Below are 21,868 nucleotides of genomic sequence, written 5' to 3'. Positions count from 1 at the left end.
ATCTTCTTGATTTGGAACAATTTATTGGTTTAGCGTTCAAATACATAAAGGACAGTTTTCAGTAAAAGGACCCGACCGGGGGCTACACACAGATCTGAACGTTGAGATCCATTCCATTGAATCACAAGACAACTATCTTCTTGATTTGGAACAATTTATTGGTTTAGCGACACACAGATCTGAACGTTGAGATCCATTCCATTGAATCACAAGACAACTATCTTCTTGATTTGGAACAATTTATTGGTTTAGCGTTCAAATACATGAAGGACAGTTTTCAGTAAAAGGGCCCGACCGGGTTCGAACCGGTGACCTCTTGATCTGCAGTCAAATGCTCTACCGCTGAGCTACAGGCCCATTTCTGGAAAATAGATGGAGTACAGTCAGTGAAAGGACCTAATTTTGTTAATTAATGTTGTACAGCAATTATGTCAAGTGAAAACAGCCGGTTGGAGTTTCTGCAACGTATAGTTCATGTCTAGTGTTACACTCTTTGCTCTCAACTCTTTCCCTGCTCTGACACATTAGAAACATCATCCTCTAGATTTGTCAATTTGGTTTCTTCTAACGGAGAAGCACGAATCTTTTCTCGGGACAAATACAAGGTTTTGGAATGGGGAACCTCAGGCCACTAATCTCTTATCAGAATAAATACAAGGTTTTGGAACCAGGAACTTCAGGCTGCACACACTAATGAAGCATCGGGCTCCTGCTGTTGCCTCCTCTAGGTATCGAATCGAATGGTGGGATGGTGATGGTGGGGAAGAAAGAAGTTTTTTTCTACAAATTTATTTAATCGCAGTTAAATTGATTTTTATATATTTAAAAATCTCTATTTAAGTTTTTCTATGATTTATATTGTTTCAATTATTTTTGTTTGTAAATCTACAGTAATAAATAAGTAGACTCTTTTCAAACCATCCAAATCAACAACACTAAAATGAAGAGTCTAATCTAAACCTACAATTAAATAGTATCTAGATATAAATAAAAAAATCACTATTTTATATTGTAGTAGTTAGTCAATTTTGCTTAAGTAACCTTGAATACGGATCAATTTATTATGAGTCTGGCCTTACAAATAGCTTGGCCCTAGGAAAGGAACCTACTTAACCAAATATATGCCATGACAGTGAGCAATAGCTAATGTTGGGCTCTGCAAAATCCACATCAACCTGAAGCGTGACCCTACATTGTTACAGAAATATGCGAAGAAAAGTTAATGTTGAGCTCTGCGAAATCCACAGGAACCTGCGGCATGATCCTCATCATTACACCGTTACAGAAGTATATAACAAGATTGTGACCGTAGTATGTTGATACTTGTGCAGTGGGACAACCCAAATTATGCTATCATCATCAATGGACTTCCAACAAGATTCTTTCGGTTTGGAAGAGGCTTTCGTCAGGGATGCTTTTTATTTCCAATATTATTCATCTTGGTAATAGATTGTCTGAGTCTACATATTAAAAGAGCGGTGCTAGAGGGTCATTTCAAATCACTGGGGAACAATATCAATATTTCACATAACTTTTTTGTGGATGACATCTTTATAATGGGATGTACTGAAATTGCGGTATTGGTACAAACACTAACGCTGAAGCTTAGCTCTCTTGGGTCTCTTATGGTTCAACAGTTTTTTTGGGTCTTCTATGGTTCAACAGTTTTCTTGGGAACCCCAGGTTACATATATATGGTGATTCGAGAATCATAATCGATCAAGTCTTGGGGAGGGCATTTATCAACAATCCTAGACTACAGGGATGGATGAAACTTCTATGGAAATCTCAAGACAGCTACACAATCCAACACATTAGAAGGTGCCTTAACAAGGATGCAGACTATCAAAAAAATGATTACAAGGCAGCAATGACAAATGGATTCTAGAGATCACATGGGAGCAGATCAATTTTGATATGGAGGACCTTCCAAACCTGGGTTAATCTCCCCTATGCACCTCTCTGGGTCTTTTTTTGTAAATTTTTGTTATATAGGTTTATAAATTCCAAAACATAGTTCCTTAATGTATAAATCTTTCTCATGACATCTTTTCGGGAGAATTAACACTCAGAAAGATCCCTTTAAAGGTTGATCAACTGTGATTATAATTTTTGTGATAGTATTGCATGGCTACATAATTCTCTTTTTTTGAAATTTTTGAACTTGTCTGCTTGGCCACTGGGCAAAAACAGTGTCCTCTACGAAGGACTTTTATGAGCTTCCTCGTTAGATGGTGTCATTTCAAAAAGTCTCTATCTCTGCTGACCAAGCCGCGTTTTGTATTGATAGAACGTCTCCATTGATAGTTTGATTTTGAATGCCACAGATCTTTCAGATGCTACACGTCTCTCCAAAAGGGGGCTATCTATTTCAATATGAATACAAGACAATAGTACAGCTACAACTGATGATTGTCTATACCACAGATATTTGCTGCTAAAATATGCATTTTTTTGTCATTCATCACAGGAACTGTAACAAGCATATTATGCTATCTGTTTGTCTTGATATATTTGGTTTTCGACTCTTTTCAGGGTCACAGTTGACTCTGAAAAGGAATAAATAAATAAAAATATCATAGGCTCCGTATTTTGTTTTTCCCAAAATAGCATCTAATGAATATGCCACATGTATATCTTTTCTTAATATAATATATATCAAGCTTTTCTTCGTTCTGAAAAAAGAACACTAATCTTAGGGAGGATTATGCCACATGTATATCTTTTCTTAATATAATATATATCAAGCTTTTCTTCGTTCTGAAAAAAGAACACTAATCTTAGGGAGGATTTTCGGCACTGTATGTGCTTGCAGAAAGGTTCAAGAATAATTTGTTTGCGGTAGAGTCCATGGTCCCTGTGAATAGGGAAAAGAGGACCCGGGACTTGGAAGCCAAGGCAATGGTTTCACCTGGCCAAACCAAGCAGGAATCTAGAGAATGCTCTCGTGGAAAAGACTGCATGAAAGTATTGTTACAAGTTGTTCAAAGGTCATTGATTTTTTTTTGTTTTTGTATAATGGAGATTTAATTTTAAAAATGATAAGATAGAAAATAGAAATGAGATAATATAGAAAAGAGATTAATGGTTATTTTTGCCTTTCACATAAATGTTTCTATATGATAGTAGTTAAAGATATTAATGGTTATTTTTGCCTTTCACATAAATGTTTCTATATAATAGTAGTTTTTTCTTAACATTTATTTAGAAGTAGTATTTTTTCAAAACAAAAAAAACAAATATATGTTTCTTTTATAATAATAGTTTTTCTTAATATTTTTTGAAATAGAAATAGAATTTTTTCATTAAAAAAATGGAGAGATTGAATAAAATGTATAAATTTTTTATTTAAAAAAATTGGAAACTTAAAAACGCATATTTTTTCAGGAAAACTAATTCAGATCTAATTTCAATCACATGCAAAAATTCATATGTAATTTTCCTCAACATCAAAACATAATTATCACCTAGTATATCTTCTTGAAGTTTGGACATTTAACTTTCTAAACCTTCAGTGTGTGAACATAGTAGCCATATGTTATATCTCCTAGAAGCGAGGGGATTTAGCGGCAAAGAAAGAACATGGAAGGTAGCCTCAAGACTAGTTGAGGCATCGACACAATTATCACCTATTGTTTGCTCTCAAAGCTTTGGAATTCAATTGCTAAGCAAGTAATGGATCATTTCAAAGCTTGGGGATTCAAGAATTAGTTTCAAAGCAAATTGTTGATGTTTTTGGTAGCATCAAGAGTATTCTCACATGTGGGGCAAGTGGGCTAAGCAGTCAGGCTTTGCACCCATATACCCATGGTATTCTGATAACCCATGATGTTGCACCATTTGAAAAATTATAAGTACAAGGGTGAATGATTCATTCTTGTGGCTTGGAAAGGGAGCAGAGAGGGCCAAGAGGGTCGAGATGGCCAATGGAAAGCCGAGCAAGGCCAAGAGGGCCGAGAAGGGCACAAAAATGTGTAGAAGAATGAGACATTAAGAGAGAGATTCTCTCAGGTAAGAAAAATATCGACATTAGTAATATTGCAGGTTTGTTGTGAGTCGGATCCTTAGTTGTGCTGAGTCTGAGGGAAGATCACGAAGCAACAAAGGAGATCTAGATTAGCCAAATTGAGGATGGATCTAAGGCATTCCACTAGATAAGATCATCGTAATTGTTGTATATGTAATTTCCTCAAAGACCATTATCCCTAATTCTTATTGAAGGACTAAAAAGAATTGTGTTTTGGCGCTAAAATTTTGTGTTTATTGTGCATAATATGATTGCTAGTTTTATAAGTTTTGTTGTGTTAAATTTGTTTATGGTTAGACACATCAATGTGCTTTGATTCATTAGAAGTGTAAAGTTAATCGGAAGTTGTTACTAGATCTGGTGTATGTGTGTGTGTGCACGCGCATTAAGTCTAGTGCCCAAAATATAACATGGTATGAGAGTATGGCCTTTGAGAAGAGCAGTTGGATATGAGGTTTTCACTGATGAAAATTGTGAGGGGGAGTTGTAGGAACTATTGCAGGTAGCAACAATGTTTTCAAGACCCATGCCAAGAGAGTTAGCTAAGTATAGCATACTTCTTGTATGGGTCGCAAAGGCCAGGATCAACAACATAGTGAGACATGGAGCAGATCGTTCACACAAAGAGTTGTGGACAATTGCAACCTGCTGCGTAGATAAAGAGAAATGGATGAGAGATTCATTCATCATATGTGTGAGGATCTTGAGAGGAGATTAGCACAAGAGAATGAGAGATTCATTGTGATCCAAATGTGAAGGTCTTGTAAAGATATTTGAGCTTGGAGGGGATGAGCAACGGCCATATATGTTCATGTGATAGAAGAAGGGCCGAAAATATAGGACAAAGATGGTAAAAAGGATGAGAGAGTAATTGGAGATCCAAGTGAAAAACTTGGAGTGAAGGTCAAGCAGAAACCTTTAGGGTCGAGTGTTGAGATTGGTAGCTTGGGAGGTACTCCAAACCCTAGGGTTCAGGGTTGTAGAGGAATTGGCATCACAGGGTCACTTTGGGCTAAGAACCCAAGCGTGAGGGATTTGCACCCAAGCTTGTGGGTGTGAATTCACAAGGAGTTTTCATGACTTGGCACATGGAGATGGAAGAGGACCCTTAAAGGAGCGAGGGGCAGCTTTGAGCATCATGAGAACCCTTGTCAAAGTGAAGATATTAATTTTTGAATGTTTTGTGTGGGCTTGTGGCACAAGAAGCAAGTTGGCCTTGGCTTAGTTCATGGCGTTAAGGGTTAGACATTTCCATAAGAGGAAAGATATAAATAGGAGTGAGGAGGAGCCTCATTCCTCATCCAATCATCACATATCTCCGTCATGTGAATATTGAAACAAGGAGGTTGAGTTTACCTCGGAGAGTTACACCCTAGAAGACCAAATGAAGGAGAGAGAAGGATGTTATTGTGACTATTTTGGTATAGTGTTTTGTAGGTTTAGGCAATGAAGAAGGAGAGTTAGTGTTGAGTTTATTTGGGGTTATTTTGGGCATAAAAAGAGTGAAGTTATCCCAAGTTTGTAACAAGATGAAAAAATATGTGAAGTTGTAGAACGAAGATACTAGGTTTTGGGAGATTGAGTAGTCCTATGTGGCTTCCAAATTAGGTTTCATTCTTCTGTGGGAACGACACAGTAAATAGGGGTCTGTAGGTGTGAGAATTGGTTGATTTTATGCATGTACAGTGTGCCCTAGAGAAGGCATAATATCACATAAATTGTAGACCTTACCTCAAGCATTTATGAAGGGATAGAAGTGGTCGACTTCAAGGAAGAGAGGGAGCAGGATTGGGTCTAGGTAGGATAGGTTGTGAAGGTCCAGATTTGGAAATTTGTTGAGCATCTTAAGATTGTTTGGGAGGGTAGCAAGTAGGTGCCCAAGGAGGCCCTAAGTGCATATCATAGAAGGACGTTTGGTTTGCTAGGAGAGGTAGATTTGAAGGAATCCCAATGACTTATCTTTGAAGGACTAACGAAGGAAGTCAAGGGAGTATTTTTTTTAGCCTAAGTTGGCAGTTGGAGAAGGGCATTTGATAGTCATAGTGGGCAACCCTCCATGCCCTAAGTTTGTCTTCAATGTGAAACACAAGAATGCATTAGAGGAAGAAGTCCCTAAGAGTTGTGTCCTTGAAGCACTAAGGAGCAACTTGTGGCCAAGAAGTCCCAAAGTATTGACTACTTGAAGGACAAAGGAACAAAAAGTGGGCAGTTCATGAAGATCCTATTTGTTGAGTCATTGATGGACCTATGATCAGCTAGAGGGTAGATTGGAGCCATGTGCAGTGACCTAGAGGAGTAGGATCATTCAGAGAGGCAGATTGGTGTTCCTGTAGAGTGGGAGCCAAAGGACTGGGCAAATGTGTTTAGGGTACGACCAATGGAGCTGTGAAATGCACTAGATCAACTAGTAGGTAATTATATCTTGTTTAGGGTATATTCATTGTCATAATTGATGACACCAAACCCTTTTTTTTATTCTTTTAAGAATGATTATATTAGGGCCATGATCCCTAGTATGAGAGCCCTAGACTATTGTATTATAAATTGATAATATAACGAAGTTGGGTTTTTAAAAATTATAAAAAGTTGTATATTTATACATGTGTTGATTTAATGTTGTTTATATTCTGCTGTGTAAAGTGGTTTTTTGTTCCATTTGAGTTGGTAATGTTGTAGACTCTAAGACCCTAACCTAGATTCTCCAGTGTCGTGGAAAAACAACATGGTATGAAAGATACTTTGAAGGGCCATTGAATCCGAGTGTACATAGTGAAGCAACTCAGAGGGAGTTGATATTGTCTAGGTCATGGAGAAGAGGATTTAGCTAAAGACATGGAGATGTGGTCTTGGCTGGATTGGAAATGCGATAGGTTGGGAGTTTTGGTGGATTGGTGGTGAACCTGGTGAACAATAGCTTTTTGTAAAGAAGGTTATTGATCATGGACTTCCTTTGACTTTTCATGGATTGTTGGGATAGCTTGAAGATTGCTTTGACGTGGACGAGATTGGTATGATCGAGATTGATTCATGTTTTGGACAAGGTGTTAGCAAGCTAGTTTCTTCAATGGATCGTGATGTTGCATATATAATATTGGAGGGATGTGCATGAGTTGTGTTTGATCTAGGAGCATGAGTGCATGCAGGAATAGGTTGCGGTAATGATGATCTGTGTTCGACCATAACTCAGATTGACCTTGTAGGATACAAGATCAATAGTAGGTTGAGTTAGTGGAGTGATCCAGGTGGATATTGGTGGCCACCCACCTATTCCACCTAGACCTCTAGTCAGTTTCATCTATTTCCTTGTTTATTTCAACATTTACTATTTTTAGTAGTTTTTCGGGTCATGAACTTATGGAGCTGTTTTGACCCTCTAAACGCCATTTTTTGACGTCAGAAGCAGGCTTGTAGCTGTGGGAAGGGGCTTGCCACAATTCTATAGTACTTGGAGAGACCTTTCCAACAAAGTATTAGATGCACCAAATGGAGATAATATGACCAAGTTACGACCCTAGGAAGTTGCCTGCCCAACTAACCCCAACGGGACCTAGAAACTCTTGGTGTTACATCTCCTGGGGTTAGGGTTTTGGTTGTTTAGGGTTTTCTCTTGTTGTTCAATAATAAATAGGCCCTTGAGCCTCATTGTAGCACAATTTAGAGGTATGTAGAATGTTGAGCCTCATAGTTGTTTCCTTTTTAACACCTTTTTCACTCATTTCACCTGATTTTTACCACCATAATCACTCCATGGGCATCAGATAACAAGAATAATGGCATGGCAGGTATATATTTTTCTTGTCTTTCATAAATTCATAATGTTCCTTATTGTTAATCTAATATTTGTTTCAGCTACAGAAATAGGGTGATTCTACAACTAACATCTGATTCTGCAGCTAAGCTCATGGTTTTCTAGGTTCTCGAGTGCTAGCTGGAGTGAGAAATATACAGGAAGGTGGATAAAGACGTGTACAAGGATTTCTTCCTATCTACATGAACCAGATCAATGAAGGAAGCTTCCAATCATGCAGTTAAAGGAAAAGTCAACTCTGTTAGCTAAATTAGGCGAGCGAGAAACGATATGCGCGCCTCATGATTTTCTTTGTCAAATAGAAAATCGTGAGAAGATCTCATGATATTATATTTTATGTTTAATTGTAGTATTCTATTATTGAAGTTTAAGCTCTGAACATTTATGATACGGGCTTATAAAAGACCTCGTAGCAGATAATTTACAATGACTTATGTTATGCGACAATGATAATTAAAAACTCTGTTTTCAATTCAATTACAAGATATCCTTCTTGTTTCAATGTGTGGCTGAGTGTTGATTTCAATTCACAACCATCTGCTTATGGAGGGCCCCCTCAAGTAGTCAGGTTTTTCAATTTATTTGTTATTTTCTTCATTAGAATTTCTGCTTAACTCAGTTCATTAGTTGTTTTTTATTAAGTAGATGCATCTGTTAAAATGTTTTCTTTGAACTAATCTTAGATTTCGTAATAGGATTTGAATGATAACTTTGGCATATGGATTGAATCTAGCAGTAGTGAAATTGATAAAATTATGTACTTAGAATAAGATTCAGTTTTATAAAATAGAGGATTTATGTACATATTGTATTTATAGTTGATTTATAAATTCAAGTGAGTGTGATTCTTTTCAAGCAAGGTTTTGGTTTGTTTCAATTTATGCAAAGAGTGCATTGTATTGATTCAAGTTTCTTACAAAACAGAGTGATAGATATGCAATAGAATTTGAAGAGTTTCATGAATTGAGTCTTATTAATTTTTATTTTTTTTGCAAGTGTGAGATTGATTGTCTAGATTAAGAGTTTGATTGTTTTCTTTTTGAGTTTTATTGGTTAGACATCATTTTCATAAGAATGTGCTCATCTCTCATTGGATTAATCTCAATAATGAATTCAATCATATGCATTTCAATTTGAATAATTAAAGGCTTCTAGCACATATAGTGCACTTACACTTTGCCAGTTTACTGATCCTGATCGATAATACATGTAACAATTTAAGACAATTAAATTGACAAACATTTTGGCGTCGTTGTCGGGGAGGTGTAAATAGGAGTCTTTTCTAGAGGTATCTTTGTAGGTAGAGGTAAAATTTTAATCCCAACAACATCACTCACACCACCACGACCTCGTAGTGCCACACCACCTTATTAAACTCATATTGCAGCATTTGTAGGCAAACATAAACTTCCTGAAGTACTTAGATCGGAAATTCAACCTAGAGATTCACCAACCTCATCAACCGAAATAGTAATAGAAGAAGAAGATCCTACACCTGCAACACAAGGAGTAGTTTTCCTATCTTCAACTGGAGAAAGACTTCTAGGACAAGAACTAGATTTCCCTAGTGAAGAAGAGGAGGAAGAAACTTATTTTAACTTACCATTGATAAAAGAACCAGAACTAGAAGAGCTAGAAGAAGAACCAAAAAACCCAATTTTGGAACCTTATATTAGTTCTGAAGAATCTACAATGGCTGGAGAAGGGGAAGGAGAGGTACATAATGTTAATGGTGAACAACCTAGGATTGGAGGAGGAAGAGGAAGAAATAGAGGTGGAGCAAGAGGGAGAGAAGGAGGTAGGGTAGATCCAGAACCATTTCGATTTCCTATCCTCAATGAAGATACAATAACTACAATGAAAAACATCTTAGCCTCCATCCTTCCAAACTTTCATGGATTAAGAAGTGAGGATCCTGAAACATTTCTCTTTGAGTTTGAAGTCTTGTGTAGATCTTGTGATTATCTACTTGACCCTTAAAAGTTGAAATTGTTTCCAACAACTCTTAAGGATGCAACATTAAAATGGTTCATAGGCTTAGGAGCACACTCTATAAGAACATGGGAAGAAATGAAAACTACATTCTTAGAGAAATATAAGGATTATTGTATGCCCCATAATATTAAGGATGAAGTCTTTAAAATGATACAGAAAGAAGATGAAAATATTGAAGATTTCATTGAAAGATTTGCTTATAATGTTAAAAGGGCTAAACTGCATGAACTGGATGAAGAAACTTTGAAGCTATCTTGTTAAAATCCATCAGAGATGAGTGGATTGATCTCCTCAATTTAATGGGTAAGGGAGATATTTCTCAGTTATAATTTGGATACATTTGTGAGTTGTGCGTACACATTTCAAGAGGTAAGGCAAGAACCTAGAAAAATGTAATATTCCTAACCCAAAATATTCCTCAAACCCCAACAAAAACTCCAACCAAATATGTGCAAATGATATAATAACCCAGAAGTGATAAAATAATAGTGGAACATCATATAATAATGTAAACCGGAAATATAAGCAGATACACAAGAAATGCAACGAGAAATGCTAAGCCATTTTATTATACTGAGCAATAAATGAGTACAAGAGGTGATTAGGCAGATGGCACCTCGACTTGAACAAGACAAGTGAAAAAATACTCTTAAAATGACAAGAATGGCCTGTCTGCATGGACGTTGTTGTTGTATTGCTGCTGCTAGAAAATAAATGATGATTTGGGGCTGCTCCCCTCCTCGAGAAAAGTTGAAACTATGGATTCGGGCTCTAATAAGAAACCTAGAAAAACCCAGAAAGCTTTCCTCGAATGGCTTCACACTGATCTGCGTCCTAGCTGCTGGGAAACATCGTGCTATTACTGCTGTTGGAAATCAAATGAGGATTTGGGGCTACTCCCCTCCTCAGAAATGGTCGACCCCCGAAAATCACCCCCCTGGGGTTCTGCACAGTTCCTCAAAGACGCTGATGAAACTGCTACTGAAATGTTGATGAAACTACTGCTGAAATGCTGATGAATCTACTACTAGAATGCCAATGGAAATACCTTGCCCGAGCAAGCACTCGAAGTCCCCCGGGGCTAAGGGTGAGATCTCCAAACGGAGACACTCAATGCACTAAACAGTGCTGCAGACTAGCTAAACAGCCAGCATGCTCTAAGTTGAAATGACTATCACAAATGCTCATAACCAGAATGATCCTAAATGAGGGGGTTCCTCTCCATTTTATAGCCTCTGCCTCTCACAATCCATAGGCTCACTTTCTCCTGCATGATCCCCTTCTTGCCATGTGTTCCTTCCCTCCTGCGCAGTCCCTCCATGTGACTGCGTGGGCCTCATTTTTGCGTCCCCATTTGGCCCCCTTAGTTCCCCCTTAAGTCACAACATTGTGCTACCTAGGAAGTGACTTTTTATTCTAAAGTGAGTTATGTCCCCCCTTCCTCACTTTTTATTTACAAATAACTATAGAAGGAAAAAATCAAACAAAATCGAATATTCCAATTAGCCATAGCTAATTAGGAATATTACAGTCTCTCCCGGCAAAATGTTGCTTGTCCTTAAGCAACTGAAGTGATGGATGCTGTAAGATCTCCTCACTCTCCCAAGTGGCATCCTCATCCGGCAAATTCTTCCACCTCACCAAGAATTCCTGAACCGTCCTGCTCTGCAACCGTCTCTCCCTAGAGTCAATGATAGCCTCTGGTTGCAATACCAAATGCCCCTCATCATCCATGGGTGGTAGCTCATCCGTCACGGTCACTTGCTGCCCCAATGCCTTCTTCAGGCATGATACATGAAAAATGTTCTGAATCTTGCTGCCTTGGGGTAGCTCCAACTCATATGCAACCTGTCCAATCTTGCGTATCACCCTGTATGGCCCATAAAAGCGGGGCTTTAGCTTCTCAGCCCCCTTCTTCTTCAACGATGACTGTCGGTATGGCTGTAATCGTAGGTAGACCATGTCCCCTACCTCAAACTGGCTCTCCACCGACCCCTGTCGGCATACAGCTTCTGCTGGTTCTGCGTTGTAGCCATGTTATCCTTGAGAGCTCGGAGGACATCTTGACTCTCTTAGATCCAAATCTTGGCTCTAGGATCCCTACTATCACCAAACATCACGTCGACAAAAGATAAAGGATGATACCCATATAAGGCATAGAATGGTGACACACCAATGGACATGTGATGCAAAGTATTGTAGCAGTACTCCCCCAGATGCAGCCACTTCAGCCATGCTCGTTGCTGCCCACTGACATAGTTACGCAAGTAGCCCTCCAGCCACTTGTTAACTATCTCCGTCTGTTCGTCAGTCTGTGGGTGATAGCTGGTACTCAGTGTCAACTTCGTCCCCACCAATCGGAAAAGCTCCTGCCAAAACCCACCCATGAAACAGTTGTCCCTGTCACTGACGATGGTCTTAGGAAGACCATGTAGCCTGAAGATCTCCCTGAAGAACATCTCGGCCACCTGTGCTACTGTATAGTGTGCGGATATGGCAAAGAGATGTGTGTACTTCATCAGTCAATCAACGACGACAAAGATACAATCCTTGCCCTGTACCATGGGCAACCCTGTGATGAAATTCATCTAAATACTCTCCCATTTCCCCTCTGGAATGGGAAGGGGCTGCAATAATCCTGCGGGATGGCTCATCTCTCCCTTGTTCCTCTGGCAAACATCACACTCCCAGATGTGTTGGAGTACATCCTCCTTGAGGCCCTTCCATGAGAACCACTCCCTAATGGCCCTATAGGTTTTGGTAAAACCCTGATGTCCTACCAATGGGGAATCATGTGATGCCTGGAGTATCTTCTTCTTGAGCTGAGACCCCTCAGTCAAGAAGATCTGGTCCCTGTAGTAGATGATCTCATTGACCACCCTATACCTATCATCTGCCACTTGCCCATTCAGAACCTCACATGCAAATCTGTCCTTGGAGTACTCTACTAAGAGTCAAGCCCTCCAATCTGTATCCAAGCTCATAAGAGACAACGTGGTTGGTCTACATGAAAGGGCATCTGCTACCACGTTGTTCCTACCCTTGACATACTCAATTTCAAAGTCATATGCTTGGATCCTACTGATCCACTTCTACTACCTCTCATGTAGCTACTTCTGCTCCAAAAAGAACTTGAGGCTATTATGATCAGTCCTCACCGTGTAGTCGATGCACATCCTCAATGTACCATCCTTCTTCTTCACCAACACCATAGAAGAAGCAAAAGGACTTGTGCTCAGTCGAATGTGCCCAAGAGCCAACAACTCCTGGATAGCCCACTCAATCTCATCTCGATAGGCCTTGGGGTGCTTATAGGGGGTGGTGATCACTGCCTAGATGCCCTTCTCAAGCTCGATAGTGTGTTCAAACCCCCGGTCTGGTGGCTTTCTTGGAGGAATCTCCCCAAACACTATGGCATTCCAGTCAAGGATGGACTGTATCTTTGGATGTACGGTCCACCCTGAGGTCCTTGCCTCTGATGTACGCAGCTCTACTGCCCACTCTATGTCTCCCTTTCAGAAGACTGCCTCCATCCGATGAGCCGAAACAGTCTGAGGTGGATATGTGTGTTGTCCCCGTATCTTCTCATGCCTCCCTGTCTTCTCATCATCCCACTCCATCTCCAGGGTCTTCCAATCTATCGTGACCTTCCCTAGAGTGATAAGCCACTGAACACCCAGTATCATGTTGGTGTCCGGAATATCAACCATGAAAAAGTGGTCAATCAATGTGTAGGTGCCCATCGTCACTAAAAGCTCTGGAACATAATGAGCACACGTCATGGTCTGATCTCCTGGGACTAATACTGAAAATCCATCGAAGCTCTTTGTTTGAATATCTCTCCGCTCAACCATCCTAGCATCGATGAAGTTGTGGGTTGCCCCACTGTCAACCAAAACTGATATGCGCTAGCCACGTACTATCCCTTGTACGCATAGCGTCAGATACTTGGGAACTCCTCGCAATGCTGCAAGGGCCCCTCCGGTGGGTGGAAAAGATGCACCACCTGCTGCTGGTGGTGGAGGTGGAAAAGGTCCCTGTATGGCATGGCTATCTCCTGCCTCCACATCATCCTCATCATCCTCTTCTCCACTGCTCTCGGAGAAGACTTCAATAAAATGTGCTTTGCCAGTAGCACATCTATGTCCTGGTGCCCATGGCTCCTGACAGGTGAAGCAAAACCGCTTCTTCAACTTCCTCCTGGCATCGTCATCAAGTTGTACTCGTCCTGGATTCCCCTTTGGAGGAGGAATCCTCACATCCTTCCCCTTAGACTGAAAAGTTTGTCTCTGGGGGTAAAGTGTTCGGGTCCTGGGTAAGACATCCTGTAAGTCCCGGGTCCTGCTGACAGCGTCCTGGAGTGTGGCTGGTTTAGTGGATCAGACTAAACCTTGAAGTAGCTCTGCTAACCCCTCAACATACATATAGACCCTCCGTGTCGTGGATAGGTCTGGCACCATCACGGAGACCCTCAAGAAATTTGCGATGTAGGTCTCTGGGCTCCTTGTCTGCTTGAGCCTCGTTAGCTCAAAAAAATGCTGCTCTGGATCCCTCCGATCAAATCGCTCCATCAATCTCCTGGTAAACTCGGCATACATCGTCACTGTGGAGTGCCCTAGTGTAACCATCCCATGAAACCACCAATCCTGGGCTTCTCCATCCAAATGCAATGTTGCCACCTTGATGGCCTCTGCCTCCGACATCTGGTTAAGCTGGAAATAAATGTCCAGCTTCTCCACCCAAGATTTTGCCGAACTGGTTGATGAGCCATCAAACATAGGCAAGTGGAATCTACTCGCTACACGGTGGGTATCGCCATCATGGTAATGCCGGTACCCTCTGCGATGGTCACGGGGTCTGCAATCTGCTGGAGCTGAAAAAAATCTCTGAATGAGAGGGCTTCCCTAAACTCCTGCCCATAGGCCTGGTACTCTGCAAAATAATCGCCCATATGTCTAGGCACTGCCTCCTGCTGGGCTACGGTCCCCGTGTCAGCTCCTAAGAAAGTGGGCATGGTAGAACATGTAGGGGCATGTGAGGCCACCTGCTGCGCAGTATCACACTGATTTGGCAAATGGTGGGATGCACCCGATCCCTCACCAACCTGAAAAACCCGTGGGCCCTCATGCTGTCTGGCCTCTACTGCCATGAATCTCTGCCCCATCACCTCAATCTGCCTCGACAGATCCTGCACTGATTTGAGGAGCATATCCGCAAATCTCTTCCCGTCCTTGTCTGCAATCTACTCTGCGTCCACTACTGGATCTCTATGTTCTGTGTCTACCACAGGTTCCTCTTGTTTTGCGTCTGCCACAGGAACACATTCTCCCTCTCCGTAGGTATTCTCCAACCTACGCCTAGTGTCTCTGTATCTCTGACCTCTATAATAGATATAGGGTTTTTCCCCGGTGTCATAGATTGCTAGCTCCATAGGCTGAGCCAGATCTATGCTCTGATACCACTATAATATTCCTAACCCAAAATATTCCTCAAACCCCAGCAAAAACTCTAACCAAATATGTGCAAATGATATAATAACCCAGAAGTGATAAAATAACAATGGAACAACATATAATAATGTAAACTAGAAATATAAGCAGATACACAAGAAATGCAGCGAGAAATGCTAAGCCATTTTATTATACTGAGAAATAAATGAGTATAAGAGGTGATTAGGCAGATGGCACCTTGACTTGCACAAGGCAAGTGAATAAATACTCTCAGAATGACAAGAATGGCCTCTCTGCGTGGATACTATTGTTGTGCTACTACTGCTGCTAGAAAACAAATGATGATTTGGGGTTGCTCCCCTCCTCGGAAAAAGCTGAAACTCTGGATTCGGGCTCACTCAAGAAACCCAAAAAAACCTAGAAAGCTTTCCTCAAATGGCCTCACACTGATCTGCGTCACAGCTGCTGAGAAACTGTCATGCTATTGTTGCTGCTCCTGTTATCGGGAAATCTAGTGTCTATTCAGAGCTGCTAGTCCCACTAAGACGAGTAGCTATCTTAGAAACAAACAAATTAAAGTCACTTGTTTTTTCCTTTATGAGAGAGGGATGAGAAAGAAGCAGAGACTACCAACCTCTGTCTTTCACTTGGCTCCTTGCTTGTTTCCTTTCCCCTTTGACAGAATCTCGCCACTACTTCCTTACTTGTCCTGCTTCAAAGAGAACCTGTAGATTCACAGCAGCATAATACCATCAAAGCATACAGATCTTTCACTGTAAACAATATAGGATCAAATATATATTGACCATAGAAATGCATATACCAACACAATATTTAGAGATGCACAAGAATATGGAGGAAAACTCAAATAGCTTTATTAGTAAAAGTAGTAGAAGAGAGGATTACAACCACTTGGTCTGACCCAGCGCCATCCTCCCAGCTTGAAAGCCCTCTTCACCTCACACAAAGCAAGATCACCCAAAAATGTCTTGAAAGAGAAGCCAGCAGCACCTCTTTGCAAATTACCCAATTCCAACCTCTGGATCTCTTGGATGAGGGATCCATATATAGATGTTTACAGGAGAGTGAGTCCGCTTCTGGGATTTTGATTAGTGTCATTTCACTGATAGTTCTTGGTTCCACATGAAGATTTTGGATCCCTTACTCATCCCTAGGCGAACTCAGAGAGGCAAGTGTCAAATGAGCAGTTTCTAGAAGATTCTCTGGGTTTCCACCTAGTAAACTGCTTGTGCCATTTGTCTACTCTTGCTCATTGCACCCTATAGAAGGGCTTTCCAGTATGCATTGCACTTTTGTCATGTGGAAGGTGAGATGCATCGCACCTTTAGCACTGGGCAGTCTGTATGGTCATGCTTTGACCAGTTCTGAGTAGTTTTTCATGGAGAACATCTGGGAGATGATGTAATCAGTTGAACTTGCTCCTTTAGGGTATGAAACAACACTTTTAGGGACTTAGGAGCCCTTGGTTTATGGACATGTATGATTGGGGTTGCAGTGCCCAAATATGTCTATAACAGTTGCCCCCTAAAGTATGAGGTCGTGTTGTGGTCACCAACAACCCCCCTATTTGTTTGATATTAGTAATAACATCAAGCAAAGGGGGACCCTTAACCAAAAATCCAAAAAATATTTTTGTTTGAAAAATCTTTTGTATTAACTTCCTAAGAGCTATATCGCGTCGCAAAGGAAAAAGAGGCGCTCTCCCAAAGCGCATAAATACACTGAAAGGGAGCGACGCGAGAACTCATCGCACCGCGTGCATTAAAAGCGCTCAAAAAGTGAAAACCTAAAGAATCGCCGATGGCCGATATGCGACGTCGCACGTCGCAATGTCGCATAAGCAGCACAAGTGACAAAGCGAAAACCTCGCGACCTTGCGATCTTGCGATATGCGATCTGCGACCATGCAAAGCTGCGACCTGCGATCTATGGTGTGCGACGAATGAGACTATCAATTGCTGCGATGCCACTTATTTACATCGCAATCTTCGATGCTGCGATGCAAATCGCAGAAACTATTCATCGCAGGCATCCCTCGGCATGGTCTGTGAGCCCAAAATTAGGCGCGCACCTTACGGGAAATTAATGATTGTACGCCTGTGTATCCAAAGATGATTATGTTGCGTTTTTCGAAGAGTCAAGTCATAATGGGTGACATAATTATGCATTCATTAGAACTTAATGCTTTCATGTCAATCTTTTCTTCTGTCTCTTTTCATTTACGTGAACTATAAGTCAGCAACTGATATAAATCTATATGCAGGAAACATCTAAGGAAAAGCGCCAGAGCTAGAAGAACAGAAAGGAGATGACTTCGAAGATGGATACCGCATACAGCAGGGCCGCGGATTCCAGAGTATCACTCAACAAATGCTGATGGAAATAGGCTATCCAGGACTCAGAGTCAAAGGCTCACAAAAGCAAAGCATTTATGAAAGATCCTGAATCCCAAATTGGGTAAAGCAAAAAAGAAAAACGCTTAAGGGGAAAGACGTCTCAGAAAAGCCTGGAACAAGGAATGGAAACAAGTTTCAATTGAGAAAATCGTTCAGGCAACAAAATCCCCAGCTCATTGAGTCATTCGCACGGCCGGAAACCGAAATAGCAACAGCACAATCAGTTTGAAAGAAATCTGAGTTGTACTAAGTATACATGCCGTGAAGACACTCCTCCAGAAGAACACTTTCAAAAATATCTTCTAGTTTGTCAGAAAGAGGTGCCAACTCTTGTTATTTCTAATTTTCAAGCTTGAACAAAAGGAAAGGACAAGCAGCCGACTCTCTCACGGCGAACAGCGCATCGCTTACAGCACTAAGGAGCAGATACATAAATGGTTAGAAATTAGATTCAGTTTTTAGAAATAAATTTGTTTTAGTAAAAGGGCGGTCATTTGAAGCCGTTCCCTAAATTTGTGTAATTAAAATTAGCCGGTTAGTAGTATTTAACCCTTCTCGTTGCATTGGAGAAGGGTCCAGAAATTTGTCAAAAAACTTGTCCTCAGAACATGCACTTTTGCACCCTCGGAGGGGGTTTTTGATGAATGGACGGATCGAGATTTATTTATGTTTGCATTTTAATACCTGCTACTGATGTTGCACTTCTGTACTCTTAGTAGGCATTAGAAGTAAGTAGAAATAGATCGTTATTGCTTGAAGTCTGTGAGTATAAAATCAGTCATAAATGGTACTTTTATCTCTTGACGAATTTCTGCTTGCATTCTCAAAGTAATATACAGCTGATGTTGTTTATATGTTAATGTATGAATGAGTGGACTACCATTTGGAACTTTTGTACGGTGGAGTCATTGATTTGTGCTTAATACATGAATAACTGATTATGCGATATGCTGTTCACAACCGTTTTGCTTAACTTTTTATGCAGGATGGTTCATCTTAATTGATTTATATTCTCATAATAGCTGAATAATCTTCATTACCAGTTATTGTGTGAAATCTTTCTAGATCGCATAATGGAAAAAGTTCTATCCCGGGTTAGCGTAGATTAGATGTGTTGTTCTTGATAGATTAAAGTAGTATAAAATTCAGTCTCAGAGTTTAGAATTAAACTAGCTTAGAAATAATTCCAGATTTTCATTATCATATTCTACACACACACACATCACCAAACTCTACACACACACACCCCTTAGATCGGGAAGCTGGTCCCGTTATCCCCAGTCGGACCCGCTACACCAAACGGGCACGGAGCCGCCAACTAGGTTCCCGACCGGGTGGGTATCCCCCTTGTTGTTGACCCGATTTCAGGGCCCTCAACATATTTGGCGCTAGAAGGAGGGGTCAAACTATGAATGGCACCTAAAGCAATATCTAAATACCATTCTGAGAGTAATACACCCTCATCAACTCCCTTGACTTCTCCAACATGGTTAAACCCGGAATTTGAAGTCGCTCGAGTATCTACCACTGCTACATATTCGAATATATCAGACCAATCTATCATTGAACCCCCTGAAATTCAAACTTTGATTCGTAAACTCCAGGGATTCTCTATTTTTAACCAGAAGTCTGATAAATCTAAAAGCAGCATGACTTCGCAGTACAACCCTGCTCATCCCCTTACCAGATTAAAGAGTGAAAAATTTGGCATACAACCAAGTGAACTCCCTCTTCCTACCAGGAAAAGAGTAAGGAAAACACCACAAGAGTCTGACAGTAAGACTCCTTCATCCACTTCGTCCATATCAACTCCCTCACCGCAAAGTCAACCACCCACTTTTCCATTCCAACTCACTCACCCATCTTCTACAAACCTTCCTCTTCAAACATCAAAGATCTTAATATCTTCATCTTCTCAGCATCAGGGATCATCTTCTGCACTTCCATTAACTAGCAGCTCAACGATGGCCCAGTCTCCATGGAACAATCCTGGGGCGGTTTTAATGCCTCCACCCCTGAGCCCTATACCGGCCCATCCTGAGAAATGGCTGCCTAAATTCAATCCAGAAGCAGGCATGCTAGCTGAGGAACATATCAATAATTTCATGCTTTCTGTTAATCTCAATGGAGTTACTAACGAAGACGCTGTTGTCCAGCTTTTCCCTTATACAATGCAAGGAACAACCGGGTCATGGTACTTTTCGTTACCTTCCGGATCCATCACAAGCTGGGACATTTTTCAAAGTCAGTTCCTCACCAAGTTTGGTGATGACAGATCCACGGCGACATTGATCAATGACCTGTCTAATCTTAAGGCTGAGGCTAGAGAACCCATTAAAGATTTTAACTTACGGTTCAATAAGATCCTCAACAAAATCCCCGCTGCTTCACAACCCAGCGAGGAAGTAAGATGTGAATGGTACATCACGGCTTTACCTCCAAACTTGGCTATCTTCGTAGATAGGGCAAACAAGACCACCTTAGTCGACAACTTGATAGAAGCGTTAGCGGTGGAAAAACACATGGTAGCCCTAGAAAAGAGATCTGCTATAGAAGAACGCAAATCTAAGAAGATCTCTTTCAAAGAAGACACCAAGAAGAAGCAAACGAAAGACCCTTTCGATTTGGAAGGATTACAAAAAGTGTTGAAAGCCATGTCCAATGAGATGATTGATATTAAGAAACAAGTAGCAGAGACTTCTTCGAAAAAGCCCTTTAGGACTTTTAAAAGAAATCCTCCCATGGAGGTAAAACCACCTAGTGTTGTCTCAAACGTTGAATCTGAAGAAGACGAAGAAGAAGAGAATACCACTAAAGGGCAGACCGACGAGGAAGAGGTCGTAGAACTACAAGGAATGTGGGACTTCATCCTCCCACAAGAAGAAGATCAAGAAGCATTTCCTGTTAGCACGAGAAGCAAAAATCAACTTGATCCTCCCTAAACTACCCCAAAACAAAAGGGCGCAAACCCTGCAACAAAAGAAAAGGTCGCAACAAAAAAGACAACTGCTAAAGAGACCCAGCTTAGCCCAGTCCAATCTGATCAAGCACCTCCATCAAGAACACTAATAGTGTCGGATGAAATGGAGTATAACATCATTGATGACATGAAGAAGACTAGGGCTAATATCACTCTGTATGAATTGAGTAAATTGAAACACCAGCAGAAAATAATGATGAAAGAATTACATGTTGTGCCTACTACATCTTTACCTACAGCTGTAGCTTCCCACAATCTGGGAAGACCTCCAACCAACACGATCAATAAAATTGATCCAAATGACATCGCCTTGATTGGAGGAAGATCAAGATTTCATACTCCTCCTTTTCTTCTCACATATGAGATCTTCAACAAAAACGTGCACAATTGCTTGGTCGATTCTGGTGCTTCAACGAATATTTTACCCAGGTCAATATGTGCCAAATTGAATGTGAAACCTCAAAAATCCGCAGTACGTATAGTTCAACTTGATCGATCCCAAGTCGAAGTGATTGGTGAACTTAATCAGGTGACCATAAGATTGTCGTCTAACCCAAAAGTGTGTCAGGTTATCGACATTCTAGTAGCTGATATCCCTGAGTTCTATGGTTTGATTCTTAGCAGGGATTGGTCGGAGAAACTCCACGGATATTTTTCAACCGATTGGTCGCACATGTGGTTACCATACAATGGTAAACCAAATCAGATAAAGGTTGAACGAGAGTTGCACCAAAAATACATAGTGACAGAACTGGAAGGAGAAAATGAAGTCATAACATACAATAGCAGCATTGTAGGCAATTACGCAATAGATTCTTTCCTAGGTAATTTCAATGCTCATATTTCACCATACTTAGAGAATTCAGTTTTATCCCAAGTTGAAAATTTCTCCCAAACTGATGACTCAAAATGTTTTAGATTTTAGATAATTTTGTAAATACATCTTTATTTTGGAAATTATATTTTGACGGATCTAAATCCAATGAGGGAGCAGGAGCAGGATGCGTTCTGATTAACCCAGACAGGAACAAGATTATGCTTACGTGCAGACTTGAGTTCGATTGCAAGAACAACACAGCGAAGTACGAAGCCTTGTTTCAAGGCCTATACAAAGCAATCGGATTAAACGTTAAGTATCTTCAAGTCTTTGGAGATTCGGAGATCGTCGTAAAACAGGTACGTAACACCATA

The 21,868-nt window shown here is 40.6% G+C and overlaps 1 non-coding gene across 1 annotated transcript; it reads right to left on the bottom strand.

Annotated features, from left to right (window-relative positions):
• Positions 1–285: 285 nt before the first annotated feature.
• TRNAC-GCA (transfer RNA cysteine (anticodon GCA)) lies at positions 286–357 on the bottom strand. The gene has a single exon. It is a non-coding gene; the product is annotated as a tRNA-Cys (tRNA).
• Between the last annotated feature and the right edge of the window lie 21,511 nt (positions 358–21,868).

The sequence above is a fragment of the Pinus tabuliformis genome, chromosome 9 (assembly GCF_031772625.1).
Source record: "Pinus tabuliformis cultivar Carrire ecotype Pingquan chromosome 9, CPIR1, whole genome shotgun sequence".
NCBI classification, from domain to species: domain Eukaryota; kingdom Viridiplantae; phylum Streptophyta; class Pinopsida; order Pinales; family Pinaceae; genus Pinus; species Pinus tabuliformis.
This window is presented reverse-complemented; position numbering and strand designations above follow the sequence as displayed.